Source organism: Lissotriton helveticus, chromosome 6 (assembly GCF_964261635.1).
Source record: "Lissotriton helveticus chromosome 6, aLisHel1.1, whole genome shotgun sequence".
Taxonomy (NCBI): domain Eukaryota; kingdom Metazoa; phylum Chordata; class Amphibia; order Caudata; family Salamandridae; genus Lissotriton; species Lissotriton helveticus.
In genome coordinates, this window is record NC_136067.1 from 916,814,999 (window position 1) to 916,836,600 (window position 21,602).

The following is a 21,602-nucleotide window of genomic DNA, read 5'->3' on the forward strand; positions in this document are numbered from 1 at the left end:
CTGGGGCCGACCTGGGACCTGGTGGGCCTCCTCTACTGTGAAAAAGGCTGTGAGCCTGCCATTGTAGATGAGTTTGGGTTTTCAGAAGACCAATGTAAAAAACTTATAGGAGGTTCTTCTAAAACTATAAACACAGTAACCCTGTCAAAAGGAGATGATGATAAATGGAACAAACTGTGGAATCTAAAGTAAAAAATGTTTCGCACTGAACTACATGCAGAATTTTTTATCCAGTACTGCAGAAAGGGAATTATCCCTAAAGGTTTGCAAATTATCAACGAACCTGGTCTATTTGTTAAAGATGATAAATTCAAAGAAAACTGGACACTAATCGCGAACAGATGCAGTCGCGATTGGATGTTGTTAATAATAGATACTGCACAGAGGATCTTGATAATAGAACGTGAAGAAATTGAAAAATTAGAGAGAGAGCTTAACGAATCTACAGCTCTTGACAATGCTATACAAAAATTAGCTGAAATTAAAGAAGACATCAGCGGATATCAAGATTATATGATTAACAAAAAGACAAATAAATTAAGAAAAGATATAGCTAATTTTAAGTTTGAATTGGTGTACCCGTACTTACAGAAAGACTATTATGATCAACCGGTACCCAGTGAATATAACAATCGTCCCTACAAATATAACAGAAATAGATTCTTCAAAAAGAATGTAACCTTTTCGGATACCTCTAATAACACCAGCGACTCAGAACCTGAGAGGGCACTGGAAAATGCGAAAAGAAATGAGTCTAGAGAAGACACAGTAGAAGATTTCCATGAATATCAGGCTTTTTTAGGCCAACAACAGAGGAGACAGACCCGTGGTTTCAGGACGCGGAGGAGGGGCCGTCAGGGCTACCACCAAAAAGAGGGAATAATGAGAAGACCCTACATGAGGACTCGCGGTCACAAGGACTGGGAGTAGACAAAAATATCCAGAAGGCACCAATAATAAACCTATCAAACAAAATACTTACTAAGGATGAAATAGCTGTTTTGGAGAGAGGGTTAGGATTTGCTCCAAGCACCCCAGGATGTAGGTACTCAATTGAAAAGGATGTACGTGATCTTTTTCGTAGAATTATAATAAAGAAATTCTTTGAAAATAGAGAAAATAGGCCTTCAGAAAACAAATCAGGTCTCAAACCTCAATCCACATGGACTCCTGACATTACAATGGTAAGCCAGGAAGTGGATACATTTGAAAAGGTAGTAACCATAGGATTAGCAAAATTATTGGCAGAAAAAACATGGACTGATAATAATTTATCGAAAAATGAAAGGGAAGCATTAAAAAACTTATCTGAATGTGAAGAAATAACTATAAAGCCTGGAGATAAGGGTGGGAGTGTTGTGATCCTTAATACTAAAGATTACATTACTAAGATTCACTCCCTACTAGACAATAAGTTACACTACAGGAAATCAAATGTAGAAGAATGTAATAGATTAAAAAAGAAAGTAAGAGATGTGGTAACTCTAGCAAAAGAAGATTCCATCATATGCGAGGAAGAATTTAGGTTTCTTGTTAATGACCATCCCAAAATACCTGCCCTTTATGGGGTACCAAAAGTCCACAAGGACATGAATGACCCACCTATGAGGCCTATAGTGTCTGGAATAGATTCTATTACTGAGCCGCTTAGTAAATATGCAGACCATTTTATTCGTCCATTAGTGGAAAGATTACCTTCTTATATTAAAGATACCACTGACATGATTTCGAAAGTGGAAGGTATTAAGTTTAATAAAGAAACTCAATGGTTGGTGTGCTTGGACATCGAGTCCTCATACCCCAACAGGACACAATAACCATGATGAGGAATATTCTGTGTGATGAGGAGGGTGACCTCTCAGCACAGAATTCCTTCATTGTGGAATGTATCGAGATTGTGTTATTGAACAACATTTTTTTATTTGAAAGGGATTTTTTTTGTCAAACTAAAGGCACGAGCATGGGAGCAACATGTGCTCCGAGCCTAGCGTGCCTTTAGGTTGGAAAGTTTGAAGTACAACATATCCATAATGAGGTCAGTCCCTTCTATGAAAACATCAAACACTGGTCTAGATTTATAGACGACGTGTTTTTTATTTGGGAAGGAAGTGAGAAAGATTTAAATGCCTTCCTTAGTTGGTTGAACTGTGGGGATTTGAATCTGAAATTCACAGCCAACAAGAGTCAAGTGGCAGTTGACTTCTTGGATATTAAGATCATGGCGATGGATGAGAAATTATGTGTAGAACTGTTCGTTAAACCCTCGGAGAGAAACACATTACTCCATCATACCAGCTATCATCCCAAAGGTCAAAAAGATGGGATTCCCTATAGTCAGTTTATTAGAATTCGTAGAAACTGTACGGACAGGACCACCTTTGAGAAACACGCAGAAAATCTGAAGGTTAAATTGTCACAAAGAGGTTATCCCAAGAGACTGATAAGAGATAGCTATACAAGGGCGAAATATCAAAATAGAGAAATCCTTTTTGAACCAAAAATCAAGGAACGACAAAAAGAATCTAACATTGTAATGGTATCAAACTATAATGGTTTCAGTTATAAACTTAAAAACCTTATTAATAAGAATTGGTCAATTCTAAACAAAGCTGGCCAAGAAACTTTGCCCAAACCGGTCTTCTCTTACAGGAGAAATAGAACCATCCGTAATTGTTTAGTTCAATCATACAGAGAGCCAAAGAGAGGGTCCCAACTCAGTATTGATCATGGTGAGCCAATTCGTGGTAATCTACCATGTGGAACCTGCTCCCACTGCAAAACTATTGTTAGATCAGATAAAATTGAACTGAATGGCATTGCTCACTGGATAAATGAGCATGTAAATTGCAGAACATCTAATGTTATATATTTGCTAATGTGTCCTTGCGAAAAAAGGGCTATATTGGGCAAACAGGCCGTGAGATGCGACTACGCTTGACAGAACATAGATCAGCTTTAATAAACAAAAGAAAAATTCCCCACTAGTAGAACATTGGATAAAAGAGAACCACAAAGAAGATGAACTGAGATGGTTCATTGTGGAAAGAATCAAATCATCCATGAGAGGAGGCAATACTGAAAAAAGGCGCAAACAGAGAGAACAATTGTTTATGTCTAAGTTTAGAACGTACAATCAGGGTCTGAACAACAAAGAAGAATGGGAAATGGTGGTCAGATAAAATTGTCCGGCTATATAGGCTTTCTTATATAAACTGTCCAAATCAACTAAATAATCTTGTAGCTTAAGATCTGTAATCAAGATATATAGTGGTACATTTTTAGAAATGAATTGATATATACGCGTGATAAAATGTATTTTGCTTTGATAAATTAATGGCAATTGATTTTATTTGTTGATCAATTTGAATGTTGTATGCATCAGGAGAGGTAAAAATACCTATTTTGGAAAATGTGATGATTTTTTGTACTTATAATACCGCAAAATGAATGCAAAGGATATTTGCGACTTTTATAAAGAAACTATTGGCGTAATGTCACATGCATCTTATCAAAATGTGGTTGATTTTCCTGTTTAGGATTAAAATATGACACACAATCTCTATACACCATTGTATGATAATGTATTAATGTGAGATTATGATTAAGGCTGATTGTTCATATATAGGAGGATATTTGTAGCATTATAAAGGAATCCCAGTGCTTTTATGAACATAACGAACGACCACTGTATAGGCAAAGTGATTTGTGAGTCTCTGATTGGTAATCATTTACTAGTATGTTAAAAATGCTAAATGACAGTAAAACATCGGATACATCAAATATTTATGTCCGCTCTTAATTTCCAAACTAAAGCACTAGAATTATTGCCAAACTAAATACCAGTAATCTGAAGAATTGATTTGTAATTGTGGCCCATCGTTTATGTCGATCGGCTCCGAGTTAAATCGTTGCAAATATGAAGGAGAAATAATGTGACACGATTAGATCGTACTGTTCATCATAATTGTGTAAATAGGTAGCATCTGCCCTTCTGATAGAAGAATCGGGAGTAATGTAATAATCATCAGTACCCGTGTCTGCTTCGAACATAGAGACGGTAGTCCGTTCTTTATTTTTGTTCAAACTACAGTTAAAAACTACAATTGAACACTACAAAAATGGCGGGGCAAGGCATTAATCGTTAGGTAACAAACCACAGCTGTTGCGTGTTTAACGTGACTAATTCGATCACGTCGAGTATAAATAGAACCTCTCAAGAACAGTACTCTATCAGACTCGGATTACCAGAGAGACCCGGCAGGCAGACCACCACACGTTTCGATTGAGGTAAGATGACGCGAACGGAACCTCTTCGAGGTAGAATAAAAGGGTTAGGTCTTGCCTAAGATCTATAATTTAAATGCTACTACCGATGGCCCTTTGGGCCTGATGGGCCTTATATTTAAGCCTGTAGAAATGGCTTTAACATCTCCTTAGTACCTAACAACACACTGAGGAAATGGGTGTATTTACACCTTCAGCCGTGCCCACGTTATTGTCCAATAGGCTCTTGTTAAGAAGAAAGCAATAAGGACCGTATACCCCCCATTTAACAACTCATAGGGGTATATATGTACGCTAATGTGACTTTTTTACCCAAACTTTTAACTGATGTGGGTCGGAATGTACCATTATGTTGGTTGCATTCTAAACAAATGATTCGTTCAAACATATTGGGATATCTGGATTGCAATAATTATAAAAGGGGTATTTACAACTGATATCACAATTTTCATACCCAGATGCTGAACATCGCCTCAAATAATAAAGAGGAATGAGCATTGTGTGACCCCATGAGGAGTTAAAGAAAAGAATCTCTTCAGGCGAATTTTAAAACAAAACCTAACCAGATTCAAAAGTCTATCGAGAGACAGTTTCTGAAACGGAGCGTGGTGCAGCTGGACCTGCATGGTTGGATCTATGCTCTTCATTTTCACCTCTGTCGTGGTTACCCTGTCCACCAATTTTCTATTGTCCTTCCGGAGGAGATCCTTACCCACTTCTACCTCGTCAATGTTTGCCTCAAGGGTATCATACGTAGAATTTTTCCAAAGTGCTCTGCTTAGCCCTAAAGAACTGTCTCCAGCAACTGAAGGGTAAGCTCAAGAGGAGGATCTGCCGGTTATTGGGGGGGGACCTGCACCCAGCAGCCAACGCGGAACTGTCAGCCTTAGCTTCCCCATGGTGAAGGTCTGGCAGTGACAGGGTACTCTCTAAGTTGTAGGCCCCCAGAGCAAGCAATCAGCAAAGTCTGTATGGCATGGTCAGGGCCGGCTGCAGCGCCCCCGCCCGTTGTCAGGTCAAGGCCTCTGAACACCCAGGGACTGACCACTCAAAGCCACGGAAGCAAGAGAGGAGCCCTTTATGAGGGGGGAGTGCAGGCCGTGTGGCAGCGCCCCAGGGCACATCATCTAGTGGCAAGAAGAAGAGGCCATAGCCACCCAACATTCAGTTCAGCCGTTCACAGCTCAGCCCATCGTAACCTCCTGACCTTCCTATCATTGCAGGGTCCAGGGCAAAGAAAACATCTCAACTGTCCCCGAGCCCCTTCATCGTCTGTCAGCGGGAGGGGTGCATCCACTGTCTCATCACAACCACAGTAGCCCCTGGCACTATCCCAAGCTGGGAATGGGGTGCAGGTTTAGCCCACATCTTGGGCAGCAAGCACAGCGAGGGCAGGCAGAGGCCGCAAGTGGCACACCAGCCGCCCCAAGGACTCTCCAGCATTATCAGCCTGTCAAAGGGGGCAGAGTGTTGGCACCCAACTCCCTATCTCCTGGTGTGTGTCGACTATGGCACGCTGCCTGCGGTGTCACAATCATGCAGGCCACCGTGTTGAGGCCTCCTCAGGCATTCACAGGCCGTAGCTGTGCTCTTCGGTCACCGGCGGAGAATGTGCCCTGTTCTTTTTGCATTCTTACATGCCCCCAGGCAGGCACCAAGGGGCTAAATGGCACAGGATTATTGGGCAGTTGGGGCTGTACTGAATGTGCTCAGGCAGGCATGTCTGGCGGCATCAAAGTCAAAGTCACACCCCTCTTATTACTCAGTTTTCTATCTCAATATTGAACACTGCTCAAGAGTTTAGGACGGGAAACACTAATATGTACATATAGATGTAATAATTGGGGCAGAAACATAACTCTTTATGCTGTCAACATCATAATTTGCACATTAGACCCCAGCTAGTACTTCAGCAGGCTTGTCTCGTGTGGCCTATATTCAAGCTTTGCAGTTAACTAAGATAAGTCTGCATTGATGTTCTCCAGTGTAACCTATCTAAGATAATAGTAGAAGTTAAATTAAAGTAGGTGATCTCCAATGTTAAGGTTATGCTTGTAAAATAGACTAAATTCCTCTTAAAAATGATGTACTTAAACAAGGATAAACTTCTTACGCATTCACTTTAATACAATAGTTTAATCTCGGATGGTCATGCTTATGTAATGCATAACCTGCTAACCCATTTGAGATCTTTACCATCTGAGCTTCTATTTGGATGAACAAATTAACCATGATGGTTTCCTCACATATTGATGTATGTCAGAATATTGCATGCGAAAATATTGTCTCACATAAATAATGTGTCCTAAATATCGTTTTCAAAAATATCAAGCATTGAGTGTTGATTTTCTTTAATTTACTACCGTGGGTGATATTTTTGTAAATTATATTTAGGACGCAATATGTATGTCAGACAATATTATAACAGTAGTATTTTGGCGAGAAAATCTCCAAACACTACAGCCTCCATCAACTCTCTTGTCTGATGAATACTGTCTTCTTAGCACTCCTCCTCTGTACAATGCACATTTGCCTATCAAGGTGCTGCACCCCTGGGCATGTGTGCAACAGGGACATGCCATGGCTGGTGCACTGATCCAGCTAAAGTTGCATGGCAAACCACTAGCTGCATAAAGTCACTATCATATAACAAAGACATGGAATGACAAAATGCAGGGAGAAATTACGGCTCAATCATCTTTCACTAGTAAAGGATACAGATGATTTAAATCTGTTTATTTCACGGGCTCCAAATTTGTTTATTGAAATGTTCAGTGGCAGGAAAGTGCGTATTCTAAGCTATATATTGTTTGTACTTACCTATAGTTTTGTGTCAATTTACTTTATCTAGCACATATCTCAGGAACAAATATTTGGTGCTAGTATTAACAATCTCGTGGAAATCCTAATCTGTTTTCTAACATACAATTATAATTACCCTGTTGAAATTTGAATTCATTTTTCTGAACCTGGAAGGATGAAAGGTTTAGCTGAGCTTGCGGGGATTGAAACCAGTGAACTGCAAATCAATCATAGATCTCAACAGCAAGCGCTCAAGGCACAGAGCTGTCCTACTATCTTCTGGTCACATCATATCTTACATGGCAGCAGTAATCTGCCTACTCCTAAATATGAGATCCTCCACTTACCTACGCCAAACCACACTCCAACATCAATGGCGCTCTTAGATCTATAGTTGGTATAAGTACACCCTCACACCAAACCATAGCTACATTTCCCCCAAATGACATATCCTAGATAAGCAACTCTGGAAATTTCGAATCATAAATATTCAGCCCAAACACACAAAATCTCAAAACTATACATCCTATTATGGCAAATGTGGAAAATGTATTTCCTTGCTCCTTTATGAAATGACAAAGGGCCAGATGTAGGAACCCAAATACTGGTCGGTAACGGCCGAAATCGGCCGTTACCGACCGGTATTTGGGTTTTCAGATGTAGGGGGCCAATTTTACCGATTTGGTAAATTTACTGAATCGGTAAATTTACCGAATCGGTAAAATACTGAATCGGTAAAATTACCGATTCGGTAACTTCTAGATGTAGGTGGGACTCTTCTGAGTCCCAAAGGCCTTTCAGATTCGGTATTTTACCACCCAATCCAATTGGGTGGTAAAATACCGAATCCAGGTGTGCTTGCCCATGTGCGCATGCACACCTATGCCATGTGACAGACAGACATGCCCTTAGGGCATGTCTGTGTGCCACATGGCACACATGCCTGTATTTGGGGTGCTAGAGGGTGTCAAAGTGACACCCCCTGCACCCTTGCTGGAATCGGTATTTACCGAATCGGTAAATACCGATTCGGTAATGCCCATTGATTCCTATGGGCTTCAAAGGCCCATAGGAAACAATGGCCAATACCGAATCTGTATTTACCGATTCGGTAAATACCGATTTTTACAGATTCGGTAATTCAATTACCGAATTTACCTGAATCTCCCTCCTTCTATTTTACCGATTCATAAATACAGAATCGGTAAAATTCGGTATTTATGAGTCGGTAAAATAGAATTACCTACATCTGGCCCAAAAACTTCCATTGGTTCCCCCCTCCCCAATTTTGCCATTTGCCAGGAGGCCACCATGTGAAGCACACAAGTCCTGGGCATAGAAATCAAACAATGACCCCCCAACTCATAAGGAGAAACTTCCTGCATGTCAGGGCAATTTTTTTATCAAGAAAACAACTTCCTCTTTGAGATCTTTTTTCTTGAAAACAGAAAATTATCGAGAACTCTAACTTCCTGGCATGCATCTCTAAATTTGTTGAGTGGTAGACCATCAAGGAAACAGAGGCTCTGATTTGGCAGAGCAGTGAGCTGGCCACCAATGTCTAAAGAACTGCAATATTCTTTTAAAGGCTGGCCTGCATTTTTAGCTTGAATACATTTCTGTATCTTGACACATTTCCATTTTCTACTAAACATTTCTAAATCCCTATGTGATCATCTTATTACAGAAACTTTACACATGGTGCAAAAAAAAACCCACAGGAAATCATTTGGGGCCATTTTTGGTGCTTGTGTAATTGGAAATGAGGCAATCATGAGTTACAGCAGGGCAACAGGTGACAAAGAAATGTTGATGGTTTTGTTCCACTTTCATTATATTAGTAACAAAATCGGTCAAAACAGTTCGCACTATTTTTTAAAGGTACTCCTTGAAGGGGGGTTTCTTTATTATTATTATTTGTGATACTAGTAAATTGATTTCCAAACGTAAATGTGGGATGTAATGTTGAGCAATGGTTCACAATGTTTTAATCGTCTATGCCCTAATGTAGAAAGCTTACTGGGATAAAAAATATGTGCATGTTCCAATCTGAATTATACAAACAGAAACAGTGTGGCCCTCTTTTTGCACACGTGCATAGTTTCTGTAGCATGACTTTTGATATTTTAAAGCTGCTTCAAGATAGATCACATTTCCAGCAGATATCACACCAAATCCTATGTTCACCGTGTCGCGTACATTGCAGACCGACTGACCATGGCATATTGGAAGCTTCAGAATGTAAAGCCCTAAGTACATCAAGGGCTATATACATCTATTATAGTGTCGAGAAGCTTTGTTGCGTCCATAAATCGATGAAAATCATTTTACAGTTCATGATTTTTCATAAATTGGTTTTATGTTTAATTTTACGTGCTGAGTTTGATCTGCTGCATTTATTTATAGATGTTTCTTTTCAGAATCCAATTTTTATTTTTGGGGAAATGCAATATTCATGAATCATGTACCGCAGCTGAAAAATCAATGGCTCGCACAATAGCTTGGCTTTCATTCAGCAAGGCAAGCCTGGGTGGGATTTAAACTACTCAGTCTCTCAGAACATTACATTCGAAGTTATTTGTTAAATTGGGTTGTACAAAAAGAAGCAACCATTACTTCATGCCTACCGCTGTTAAGCAATGATCCCAGGGAGGTGTAGAGCAATTTGATACTGTTGGAAATACAGCCTCAGAACCTGCTTTTAGGAATGTAAACAAGGCTTATTAAATGTGCTTTCAGACTTCTGCAGCACTGCTGTGTCCTCTAATTGGTACATTTTACAACAATAATAATTTCTACGAATATAAGCACTCAGGCCCAACTTTATTAGACCTTTGCGTTGTCCTTGCGTCATTCAACGCCAGGACAACGCAAAGGTTTTAGTAATATTCACATAGTCACACAACGGGCCATATGTGTCACCTTGTGTGGCTTTCTAAAGAAATGAGCAGCAATGCAGTGACGTGTTCAATAGATCCACTTAGGGTTATTGGTACATTGCCAGATTTACCAAAGCTAGTAAACCTGAGAAGGCGTCAAAATGCGACAAAATCCCCAGTGAGGTGGAATGAGGAAAAATATCTTTATTTCCCCTTGTTACTTCATTTTTCTATCAGTGAACATGAATAGAAAGCGAACAATTCCTCTAAATATTGGTTTTGTTCCTTTCCTGTACATAAACAATCATTCCTATAATGCAGGCACCCTTGCACTATGGTATAATGGTGCTTGTGTTGACGTTAGGCTGCACTTAGCGCACCAGTGCAAGGAGAGAGAGGAATGCTCCATATCTTTGTAAATACGGTGATTTCTGCTCTCTCCCTTTAGCGCAGTGCAGTGCAGCGACTTTGCTTGCTGCCCTGCATTGTGTGAAAGTTTAAGGAATATGGCCCCAAGTTTGTCTACTTCTTCCAAGTTACTAACCCCCAGATTTATCATAGTCATGTTTTGCGAGTCCTTAATAGCGAATTTTAAGGAATCGCTATTAAAGATTCGCTAAACGGGATGCATGTAGAAATAGCAATATTTTTAGCGATTTCTACTGCTTCCTTATTTGCGATTCGCTAATTGCTAATCGCAAATAAGGAATGGCTTTCCCATTTATTCCTATGGGCCTAAAGGCCCATAGGAATGAATGTGGAGTCATTCCTTATTTGCGATTGGCAATTAGCGAATCGCAAATAAGGAAGCAATTTCAAGGGTGCCAGGGTGTCCAAAGGACACCCTGTTGCACCCCTGAAATGGTAATTTACACTGGTGTTGCACTAAAGTGCATTTTTCTAAGTTTTTGCAATTTACCACGTAGTTAGACTTCGCGGTAAATAGCGGCCCCAGATTGCGAATTCGCAATTTTAAAATGGTTCATGAATTGCATTTAAGGAATCTCAAATTGAGATTCCTTAAATGCAAATAATCGCAATTTTGCGATTTCTAGAATTGCGATTTTTGCATTTGGGATGATGCATCCCAAATACAAAAATAGCGCTCGCAAAGGGCCAGATTCTCAGAATCTGGCCCTTTGCGAGCCGATTTTGCTTTGATGAATCTGGCTGTTAATGACTTGCAGCATAGTGCGGGCTTTGTGTCAACCCCTGCTAATGAATCAATGGTTTACTTGACTATCTGAGTTTCGTGCTCCTGAATCTATATCTTTCCACACTAAAGGGAGCATTTTGCCTTCAGAATGGTCTGACTGAGTGACTTTAATCTTTGCACTGCTGTTGTCAGACCTCGCATCGCAGTGCTTGAGAGACTCTTTTTCTCCCTCTCCCTCTCCCGCTCTATCTCTTTTTGAGCATCATGCATTTCGCTCACCTTTTATATTTTGAAATTAGCACTCAGTATTTGCTTGCCTTGCCCACACTCCTTGCGTTCTGAGTACTGCCATTCTCCGTATTGGCAGGCAGTCTTTTTATAATGTTTTTATTTATGTTTTAGAAAGGGTTATTCAAAGATGGCTGCCAAGCATGACACCCATGGGCAGTGATCATCTGTGAATACTTTTTCATATGCTCTAAGAAAAATAATGAGAAAATAGCAATTGTGGTATCGATTTACTAGGTAAAGTAAGCACAAAAGTCTAAATTTAGACCAAAAGTCTTACTTTACTACTTTCGGTATTCACAAAGGGACTTATGAGCAGTATCTTCAGGACTGCTGAGGTTCCTCACTCAGGGCAGAGGTTCTGTGTGTGTGTAGCCCCTTCCCTGAGTGTGGAACCTCTACAAACGGGGCAGAGGCTCCTCCATTAGGGCAGAACACAACATAGCGAAAGAAGAGGACATTCATTAGTGTATGACCATATACATATGCCTATTTACACACATAGTGAGATCTATGACATCTAGTTGTACAACTAACAGAGCACAAAATGCCTCACTTAAAATGGACAAGAGCCACATGCAGGTACTGGGCTGTTACATTTGTGAATATGAAGGAAGTGAATTGCAGGGATAAATGTGATGGCAAAAACACACACCACTGCAACAGTGTAGAAATATCTCGTAAAGAACAATACCAGAAGCCTATGCATGTGACCCTTCAATTGTCACCCAGAACATCACAAATTTCAATGATACAACATCCCTACAACAGTTGCATATTTAACTATTAGTTATGTGTCATGTAATGTCTTCCACAACCAAGCCAAATGTGAATGTAATACACAAGTCAAAACCTCTGATCAAACCTCATATTTCTCCCAAACATACCACATACTCCTGTGTCAGTGCTTACCATCCCTCCATCCAGCTCAATGTGAAAGTCATTAGCCCAACAGCCAATCCCAACCTAACTGCAAACATAAATTCAGAGCTGCCACACACAAAAACTCTTTCAGGCTTTTCAACAAGTCACTAAAAGTGTTTGTTGGTTTGCCCCTTGTGATGTGACAGATAGATATGAGGAGAAGGAGGAGGAAGAGGGCAGAGAGGATCTTCAGAAAAAAGCTTCACCTCTTTGTGATGACCAGCCAAAATATCAACTCCAGATTTCATTTGCCCCCTGATGTCATCTTGGACATGGTTTCTGAGTGGGAGCTGAATCTTGACCCTGAGACGTGCTGCTCCCATGCCATCCCAGCCTATGTCAAGATCCTAGCAACTCTACATTCCTTTGCTATTGGGTCTTTCTAGAGAGTGTCCAGTGACATTGTGGGCATTTGTCAGACAAGCCATGTACTGATGCTTGCCTGTGGTTCTGAGATGCTTAAAAAGAGATTGCATTTCTAAATACACATGCCACATACACTGGCAGGAAGGCAAAGGGTTGATAGGGATTTCTACCTCAACTCTGGATTCCCATGTGTGATAAGTGCAATTGATTGCACTCATGTGGCACTTCAGCCACCTCGCCACAATGTACACATCTTCCTCAAAAGACACTAACAACACGAAGGGCGGGATGCCAGTGGCTGCTTTACTGATGTGCATGCAGTGTTCCCAGTCAGTACACATGACAGCTAATATATTTCCCAAGTCACCTCTTGCCCGGTTGCTGGCAGTGGGAGATTTTGGCAACATGTGGCTTCTGGGTAAGTACTCAAGCAACAAACACATCTGATATGATTAATGTGTTTAATATACACAACCATCATAACTTAAACATTCCTGTGATACATACATACCCCAAAAGACCCTGCATGTATTATTTCATACATTATAAACTCTGACGATGCAAGAGGGACATGTTAATAAATATTTCCTCATTTTCCTCCTCAGGTGATGCTAAATATGCAGTCTCCCCTCATCTCCTCACACCTTGCAGACATGAAATTACTGTACCTCAGTGTAGGCACAATAGGGCACGCATACGCACGCGAGCGATCATAGAGCACTTATTTTGGTCTAGTAAAGTCACAAAACAGATGGCTTGACTGTACGGGGTGCTGCTGTACTCCCCTGAAGCTGTGCACAAGAGAATAGTAACCTGTTGTGTCTTGCACAACATTGCACTATGTCATGGCTTACAGATTCTTTTGTACCTTCACCTAGGTCTGAATCCAGGGAACTGGGCCATTGTCCAAAACAAAGTAGCAGAGTATGCAGGTGAATGACCAGCTGGTTGACCATTTTTCTCTTGAGAAACCATTTGTGTTGCTGCCTTTATTTGATTTCACAATCTATTGTAAATGAAGATTGATTGGCATTTAATGCTCTTTCCATGAATTCCTTCCTGAGACTATTCTGTAAGCTGTACGTAATGTATGAAAACAATAGCTGTAGTCAAAAGATAAGCCATGCAACACATTTTTTGCACATGTTAGTGATTAGTCTGGATACAGACTCAAAGGACTCCAATGCCTTAGGGGAGTAAATGACACTGCATGTGTGAGACCTCCTGAGACAGTGGACATCTGACAACTGTGTCAGCACCAAGTGTCACAATGATTCATGTCTATGCATAAAGTCAGTGAGGATTGGTATTGTGTACAAGATGGAAACCTACAGGTATGTGTGAAACAGATGAGCTTATAATTGGGAATCAACTTTAGAATTTTAGGTTACCCATGCTACAAACAAGCGCGGCTTCCTCATTGTTTATACGTGGCTTGCTGTGTAGCGCACTGTACTTTTGGACAATGTTCCTTACAAACATATGTGACATGGGGGTGATAGGCAGTGCTGGAAACTTATTTGCCCACTCACTGGCCATGTTTTGGAAAAGTAACCACCAAAATGTAACAAATAATATACAGTTAATTACCATAGGAATGTCATGTTGGTCTTTCAGAAGTAGTGGTTGTGGTGCTGGCATGGTGAGGCTAGGAATGTTCAAAATGTTGTATCATGATGGCTAGCAAGATGCAGTAGTAACACACTACACACTCCTATCTCCATGTTGCATATGTGGTTTACTCAGACATTACTGAATGCATAATGGTAAGCATCTGTGTGAAGTTATGACTAGGATTTGCAACATTAAACATATAACTGTACAGATATTGAAAATATGTTCTATTTATGTGTGCTGCCACTCATGTGGCAATGTAGCTATATGGCTGTCATACATGCACCATGGTTCAAGTGTGCCTGTGAAAGGACCTGGATTGTACATGCTCAGAAAGAGAATCCTTCATGCGTCCAACTTAAAAGAACGTAATTTTGTATTGTGTGTGTAAGGATGAATGCATCACACACACAGGTCTAACGTCCACATATTATTATATCTGTCTTTCACTATGCTACACAACAGATGACGGTTGATAGTAAGTTTAAGACTGTTGAGACTGGGCATTTGTGCGCATAACAGACTATATCTGCATCCGGTATTAGTTGTGGAATTATCCATCCAGACTGGGTAATATCTCCACTTGTAAAATTACATTGGAAGGTAAATATTTTTAAATGTCAAGAACCTCACATTGCACTTATGCTGAAAGTGAGGGTTGCTAAATACTGAAGAATACACTCAACTAAATTGAGAAAGATGTTATTGTTTAAATATTTCTGGACATTACGGTGACAGCACACCTACTTTTGGGTTTAATCTACATATTATTGGTTAGTGAGCTCAAGTAAGTACAATGCCAGCACTTGCTTTATGTTGTCTCAGCCTTTTTCATAAATGGTACACCAAGTACATCATTTTTGTCTTCATTTGCAGTGGAACATGCTGGCCAAGGAACATCTGGATGGGATCAGACGCAGCACAGGACATTCTCAGTTTCTCAGTGGGCACGCCCTCTGTACACCACCAGTGAAGAGGAGGATCAGGGAGACCAAACAACAGACAGTGGTAGAGAGCCTACCCGTCTGATACATTACCAGCCGCATCAACAGCCGGGTGGAGGCTGGGGAGACTGAAGGGGTGCTGTTGAGAAGGACACCACCAATGAAGAGGAGGATCAGGGAGACCAAACAACAGACAGCGGTAGAGGGCCGACCCGGACCGATACAGTACCAGCCACATCAACAGCCCGGGTGGAGGCTGAGGAGACTGAAGAGGGGCCATTGAGAAGGACACCACCAGCCAGGGGGAAGATGAACGTGTGTCTCTGTCTGGCCCACACGTACTAGATTTGGAAATTGTGTCCCCTGAACAGGCCCCAACATCCTCTGGGCCTGCCACCGACCCCTTTCTAACTCATGAGGCCTCCATTCTATCAAAGCCTTCACCTGCACCCCCTGCCACTACTCTCCAAGCTACTGCCCAGAAGAGCTTAGGGAGACATCTGCCCTTGACACCCCACATCCCTCATGTTCTACCCAAATCCCTCCATATTTTGTAACTCCTGTGGCTGCATCCCAGAATGTGATGGTGCCAGTAGGAGATGTCCGTACTGTGGTCTCTCAGGGCTGCCAGGAGGTTAGGGATGAGATACAGATGATTCGAGAGTCACAGTCTAGACTTTTCGAGAACCTCACTGCCTCCATCACTTATGTGGGTGCAGCCATATTGTCTGCATTGGTGCAACGACCCACCCATACCACTCTTGCTGTGTTCTCAAGTGTGTCTTCCTACTCTGTTTCTCCTGCTAGTCCGCGTGTTGTCCAGTCCTGTAGGGTGTCTAGTCCTGCATCAGCAAGTGAGTCCACAGGTGTGGAGGATTTGAACATTGTCATCAAGGAGAACAGTGATGAAGGCCAGTGACTGTGTCCCCCAAGGCTTGTACACTAGATGGGAATGCACAAGTGGATTGGGGTGTCAGACATTTTTTTACTTTAATTATGGACTCTTCTGTTGAAACAATGTTTTGACTGAGGCTTTGTTTCATTATTTGTACAAAGACTGGTTCCCCTGATGCTTCCTGGAGTGTTTATTTATGTTGCCCAACCCCCTACAAGTTCTCTTGCCCATTCTGGATGAACATTTTATTTTGTCTCTGTGAGTAAGTGCCCAATCTGTGTTGGTGCTGATGTGTGGGTGGGTGAGGTGTATCTGCCTATGCAGGTGGGGGGCATGCCTGTACAGGGGGTGAGGGTGCATGTATCATTGGTGGGTGTGCCTTCACAGGGGGTGAGTGTTCCTGTCTTGGGGGAAGGTACATGTGCAGGTAGAGAATGTACCTGTGCAGAGGGAAGGTTGACTGTACAGGTGTGGAGGGTGCCTGTGCAGGGGGGCATGCTTTGTCAAGTGGGGGCATGTCTGTGCAGGGGGTTGCCAGTACAGGTGTGAAGGGTGCCTGTATAGGTGGGGGCATACATGTACATATTGGGGATGTGCCTGTACTGGGAGGATGGGCGTGTTCACGGGCGCATGTGAGCACGGGTTGCCTGTGCACGTGGGGTTTGCCTGTGCTCATGGGGTTTGCCTGTGCATGTGGGGTTTGCTGTGCACATGGGGTTTGCCTGTGCACGTGGGGTTTGCCTGTGCACGTGGGGTTTGTCTGTGCAGGTGGTGGTACAGGTAGCTAGGTGGAGTGCCGGTAAGTGTCTTGGGTCCCCTACATGTGTTGACAAAGAAGGAAGACTTTAAAACATTTTCAAGATGCACTCCATCATCTTCATGGCCAAAGCATGGTGTCTTGCACTCTCTTCCATACAGATTGGTATTAGGTCATGTTGGATTCTTGGCATGTCTTGGTAACATTTCTCCATCCTCTCTTGGCAAGATTTCTCAATCCTGTCCATGACATAGGTCTGTCAATCATCTGAGGTATTTCCTATAGTGAGTCTGAAATGTCAGACTGAGTAGCCCCTATTGCATGACAGTACTGCCTCACATCAGCTTGTTATTGGAAAGTATCTTCCTCCCACTGGTCAACATAAGCATCTGCTAGCCCCCTCCACATGGAATGCCCTCTGATATGACCGTAACGTCCACCAGCATGGGGAGGAGTGACATGAGGGAGACTGTGGGGATACTTTCTCCTCACCAGGGGTGTTAGGTCCTTCAGATGCACTGTCATGGGAAGAGTGTGTAGGAGAAGCAATACATTGACCTTGGACGTGAGGGCTGAGAGGTGGTGATGGTTGTATTGGAGAGGTGAACTCTGTGACTGGTTGGCTGACTGCTAGGAACAGGCAATCCTCAGAAGGGAAGTTGGAGGCACAATACTGGCCAGACCTGATGTTGCTTTCAGCCTATTGGCCAGCGGTCCAGCAATGCGCTTCTCCTAATCCAGGTCCTCCTCCACAACAAGCACCTTCTCTTCTTCTTCCTCATTATTCTCCTCTTCTTGAGCAGTGCTGGCCACAGACATTACTATTTGGAGCTGCATTGGTTTCTCTCCTCGGATTGCCTGACGCCCTCCACTGGTGGATGGTTCAGCTTCTTCAAGCGACTCATATTCCTCAGCACCTGAAAGACAAAAGTTGCAACAGGATAAGTATTTGCCATAGTATATCATAAGGGCTAGAATCATTTTTCTTTGCATCTATCTGAAGTTCCACATGTGACCTGGTTTTTGTAAAGCTACATGTGATAGCTCACAATGTAGCACTGAGGTGTTCAATGAAGACGGACTATACACATTCACACTCACCAGCTCCAGCCACGGCTCTTTGTGGAGATCTCCTGTGATGTCAGCTGCTGAAAATGGCCGCTTGATTGTATGGCAGAAGCCATGGTCCTTGATCCAGCAGCTTTGGAAGGAAGTGACACATTAATTAATATTCGGTATGAATTATAAGTAAAGATGCAAAAAGAACGCAGGCATCACTTATCATTTTGGGAACATATCACACAACAACATTAGATCCTTGGAAAAAGTGGCAATATCTGCAAATGTACTTTCACATAGATTTGGTTATTGTTTACTATTTGGAAAATAAAGGATTACAACACTCAATTGCACACTTACCTGATGGATGGCTAGTGGGTCTGACTGCTGCAGCCAGAATGTCCCCCACATCCCTTGATGAGGTCCATTGGAGGACTAAGGTACTCCTGGGAGCAACTGTAATGACACAAACATATCCAGATTTCTATGCAAAGGATGATGTGCATGATTTAACATGTATGTGTCATTAGATTACACTTTCAACACAAATAGTGCTACTCCTCGGTAGAAGAGAAAATATAAGAAATTTGGTACATACTTTATTATTTAAATTGAAATGTAGAGTCATCTTTTCATTAGCCAAACTGTTATGAAGTAGTATACTCTTGTGAACCTTATCTGAGCTTATGGAGATGAGTGACAAAAGGGATATTTGACAAACGCCACATACAGCTAACATGTCAACCAATATAATAAACTATGAGCTTTCAAGAAGGTTTAGTGTCAGTGATCTTGCCAGAGTCTACCATCCACCCAGTGTGTTGTGCCTGACCGTGTGTCACACCCTTACATGGAACAGTGGTCATTGTAGTATGTAATTTCCTGGGCAACTTCATGGGGTCTAAAAAGATATGAGTGCAAAATATGTCATTTTAGTGGACACATGTTAAAATTAGCACATACTATTTCCAATCACATGTGTGAGGCTAATGATGGAGTTTTTATAATGTATCTATAGGTTTTCTGATGATCATGTCGTACATGGGAGCCACTTCTGGCCATATATACATAGCAGGTTGTGCAGGTGGCAGTGGGTGATCTGCCCCATGACGTTGCCTTTCTACAAGTGCAGGAACCTCTGCTCTAGTGGTTGAATCTCCTCTGGCTGTATGTGGGAATTAATTAAAGACATCAGCAGACAAATACTACAAAGGACGAAGATGTACATCTTTTTACATAGGTACGCAATTGCATTTACAATACATCAATGATGGTTACGGATCCATGCACTATTTCAGGTGCCAGTTAAAAAACTACTTTGAAATGACCAGAAGAGATGGGCCATTGTTTGTGTAGACGAAATTGGAAAGTTACCATTTCCAGTACATAGGATTACACATGAGAGTCCAATTCACCATTAACATTTGCACAAAATTGATGTGACTTCCATAGTCAAAGTTGCTGTTCATAATAAACATTTATCAAATAAAGTAATTGATCACATATAACCTGGCATCACATTAAGGTAATCATTCACAGACAGCCCATACAGCAGATGGGAGTGCATGGTGGAGAGTACATCCTTCTCAAGTGGTGTGAGATAAGGTCCAGTTTGTCCACCATGGAGAGCTCTGGCCACCTCTATCCTGGCGAACTCCACCTTCACCCACCTCCTTTCATACTGCCACTTCTTTTTGATGTCTGTGCTAGTCTGGACATCCTCCCCAATGCACTGACTGCATTAGTCAACTGCTGCCATAGGGCTGCCTTCTGTGTTGTACTGCTGAGGAATGGAGGATGACCATGTAGTATTTTGTAATTCCCCACAGCAAATCTGACGATCATATTGGTCTCCTCCTCAGTGAAGTTCATCTTCCCCCTGACATTTAGCATGCTGATGTTTGGTAGATGGCAAGGCACGGAGCAGGCAGGTGACATTTGTGTGTGGGAAAACAGAGACTTGGTTGTGGACTGCTATTATGTGGTTTGCAGTACATGGGTTGCAGGTGGCATTCATTTTCGGCAGGTGTGTGTAATTATACTTCTCCACCCTGAGTGTGGAGCCTCCACCCTGAGTGTGGAACCTCCACAGTCGTAAAGATACTACTCTTAAGTCCTTTTGTAAATACTGAAAGCACTAAAGTTCGATTTTTGGTCTAAACTTAAACTTTTGGTCTAACTTTACCTTTGTGAATTTGTCCTTGTGAGTATTCATGAATCATTGGAGGCTATCTTTGAATGAAACTTATTGAACCATGAAAAAACTGCAAAAAATGCATAGGCAAATCAATAGGCTTCGAAGTGAGAACATCGGGCTTTGTCAGTGCATATTTTTGAAGGGTATTAAAATGTAGTAGTGTCTGATTCAAGATTAGAGACAAAGGATATGGTGTCCATGTTCCTCTGCTCCAATTGTACTACTACTACATCAGTGATTTTCAAAAAAAGATGATGTATCTGCGTTTATGCAGATACTGGAATCAGAACAGAAAACAGAGCAGTGATTAACTCGCTCCTCTGTGTTTCTGGCAGGAAGAATCCTAACTTTGGGTGGAGTATGATAAACTCAACAAGGGTATATGCAGTCACAAGGCATCCCTCAATGACCAGGTTCCATGGTTTCTCTATAGAAATAGTGACAAATCTGTTCAGGAGCACACTGGTCCTTGCCTTGCTTACGCAAAATGGAGCAGATACACAGGCGAAGACATTGTCTGATTTGAGTGGTGAAATACCTGATGCAAATGCTGGAATAATCACTGTCTGTTTCATTAGTTCTTACAAAGTCACCCCCACAGTAGCGGTTGGTGCCGGGAGTGCTGCCGGGCGGTGACGTAGGGTGGGGGAGGGGCAGGGTGGGGGGTAGTAAACTACGGAATACGGCCAAATACAGGTAAATAAACATATAAATAAAACAAATTTCGAAGCACGCACTGCATCGCATTTGGCGAGGCAGTGTACGCAACAAAATTCGCTACAGCGCCCCCACACAAACACGCACATGTGCACACATGTACACACCCAAAATGTGTTACCAAAAGGGCTACAAAAAGATATACCAAATATTCCTCGTAGCTTAAAAATCCATTGCACCTCTTTGGCATTCTGTATAATTGACCCAGTTTTTTCTTAATAATTAACTCTAAATATTGTCCGATCAGCATTAAATAGTGCAAACGTGATGATGTGCCATTAAGCACCAACAATTTCACCAACTGAGTAGTGCAATATTTGCACCAACTGATGGTAAAACAGCGACAGTTACAACGACCAGTACAAAATTAATTTTTGTACACTGGCCAGGTGGTGAAAAGGTCTAAGCAAAATAGGCCTGCATTAATGTAATCTGCTACCCAGCAATAATTATATCAATGTTGGGAGCATGTCCGTTAGCAGTGCCCAAATATAAAGGCATATTGAAGACAGATATGCGCTGAATTAAAGGCAAATTGTTTGTTAGATGATCCCACTATGCAACTCGGCATAACGACTGCACAGGAAATCTCCAGATAACCAAGCCTTTTGGATAGCAAGAAATGGAGGGGTAGCTTAACACTCCGACAATTGAGAAATGCAATCACAACACGTATTTGCAGAAAATACAGCAAATGCCAATAAGGGCTGTTCTACGAAA

General features: G+C 41.7%; 1 long non-coding RNA gene across 3 annotated transcripts in view; it reads left to right on the forward strand.

The window, feature by feature from the left end:
- Positions 1-4,130: 4,130 nt before the first annotated feature.
- Positions 4,131-21,602, forward strand: part of LOC144761601 (uncharacterized) — a 301,149-nt gene continuing 283,677 nt past the window's right edge. For all 3 annotated transcript variants that reach the window (XR_013595803.1, XR_013595802.1, XR_013595804.1), the window contains exon 1: positions 4,131-4,287. This is a non-coding gene — a long non-coding RNA (uncharacterized LOC144761601). The remainder of the gene's footprint in view (positions 4,288-21,602) is intronic.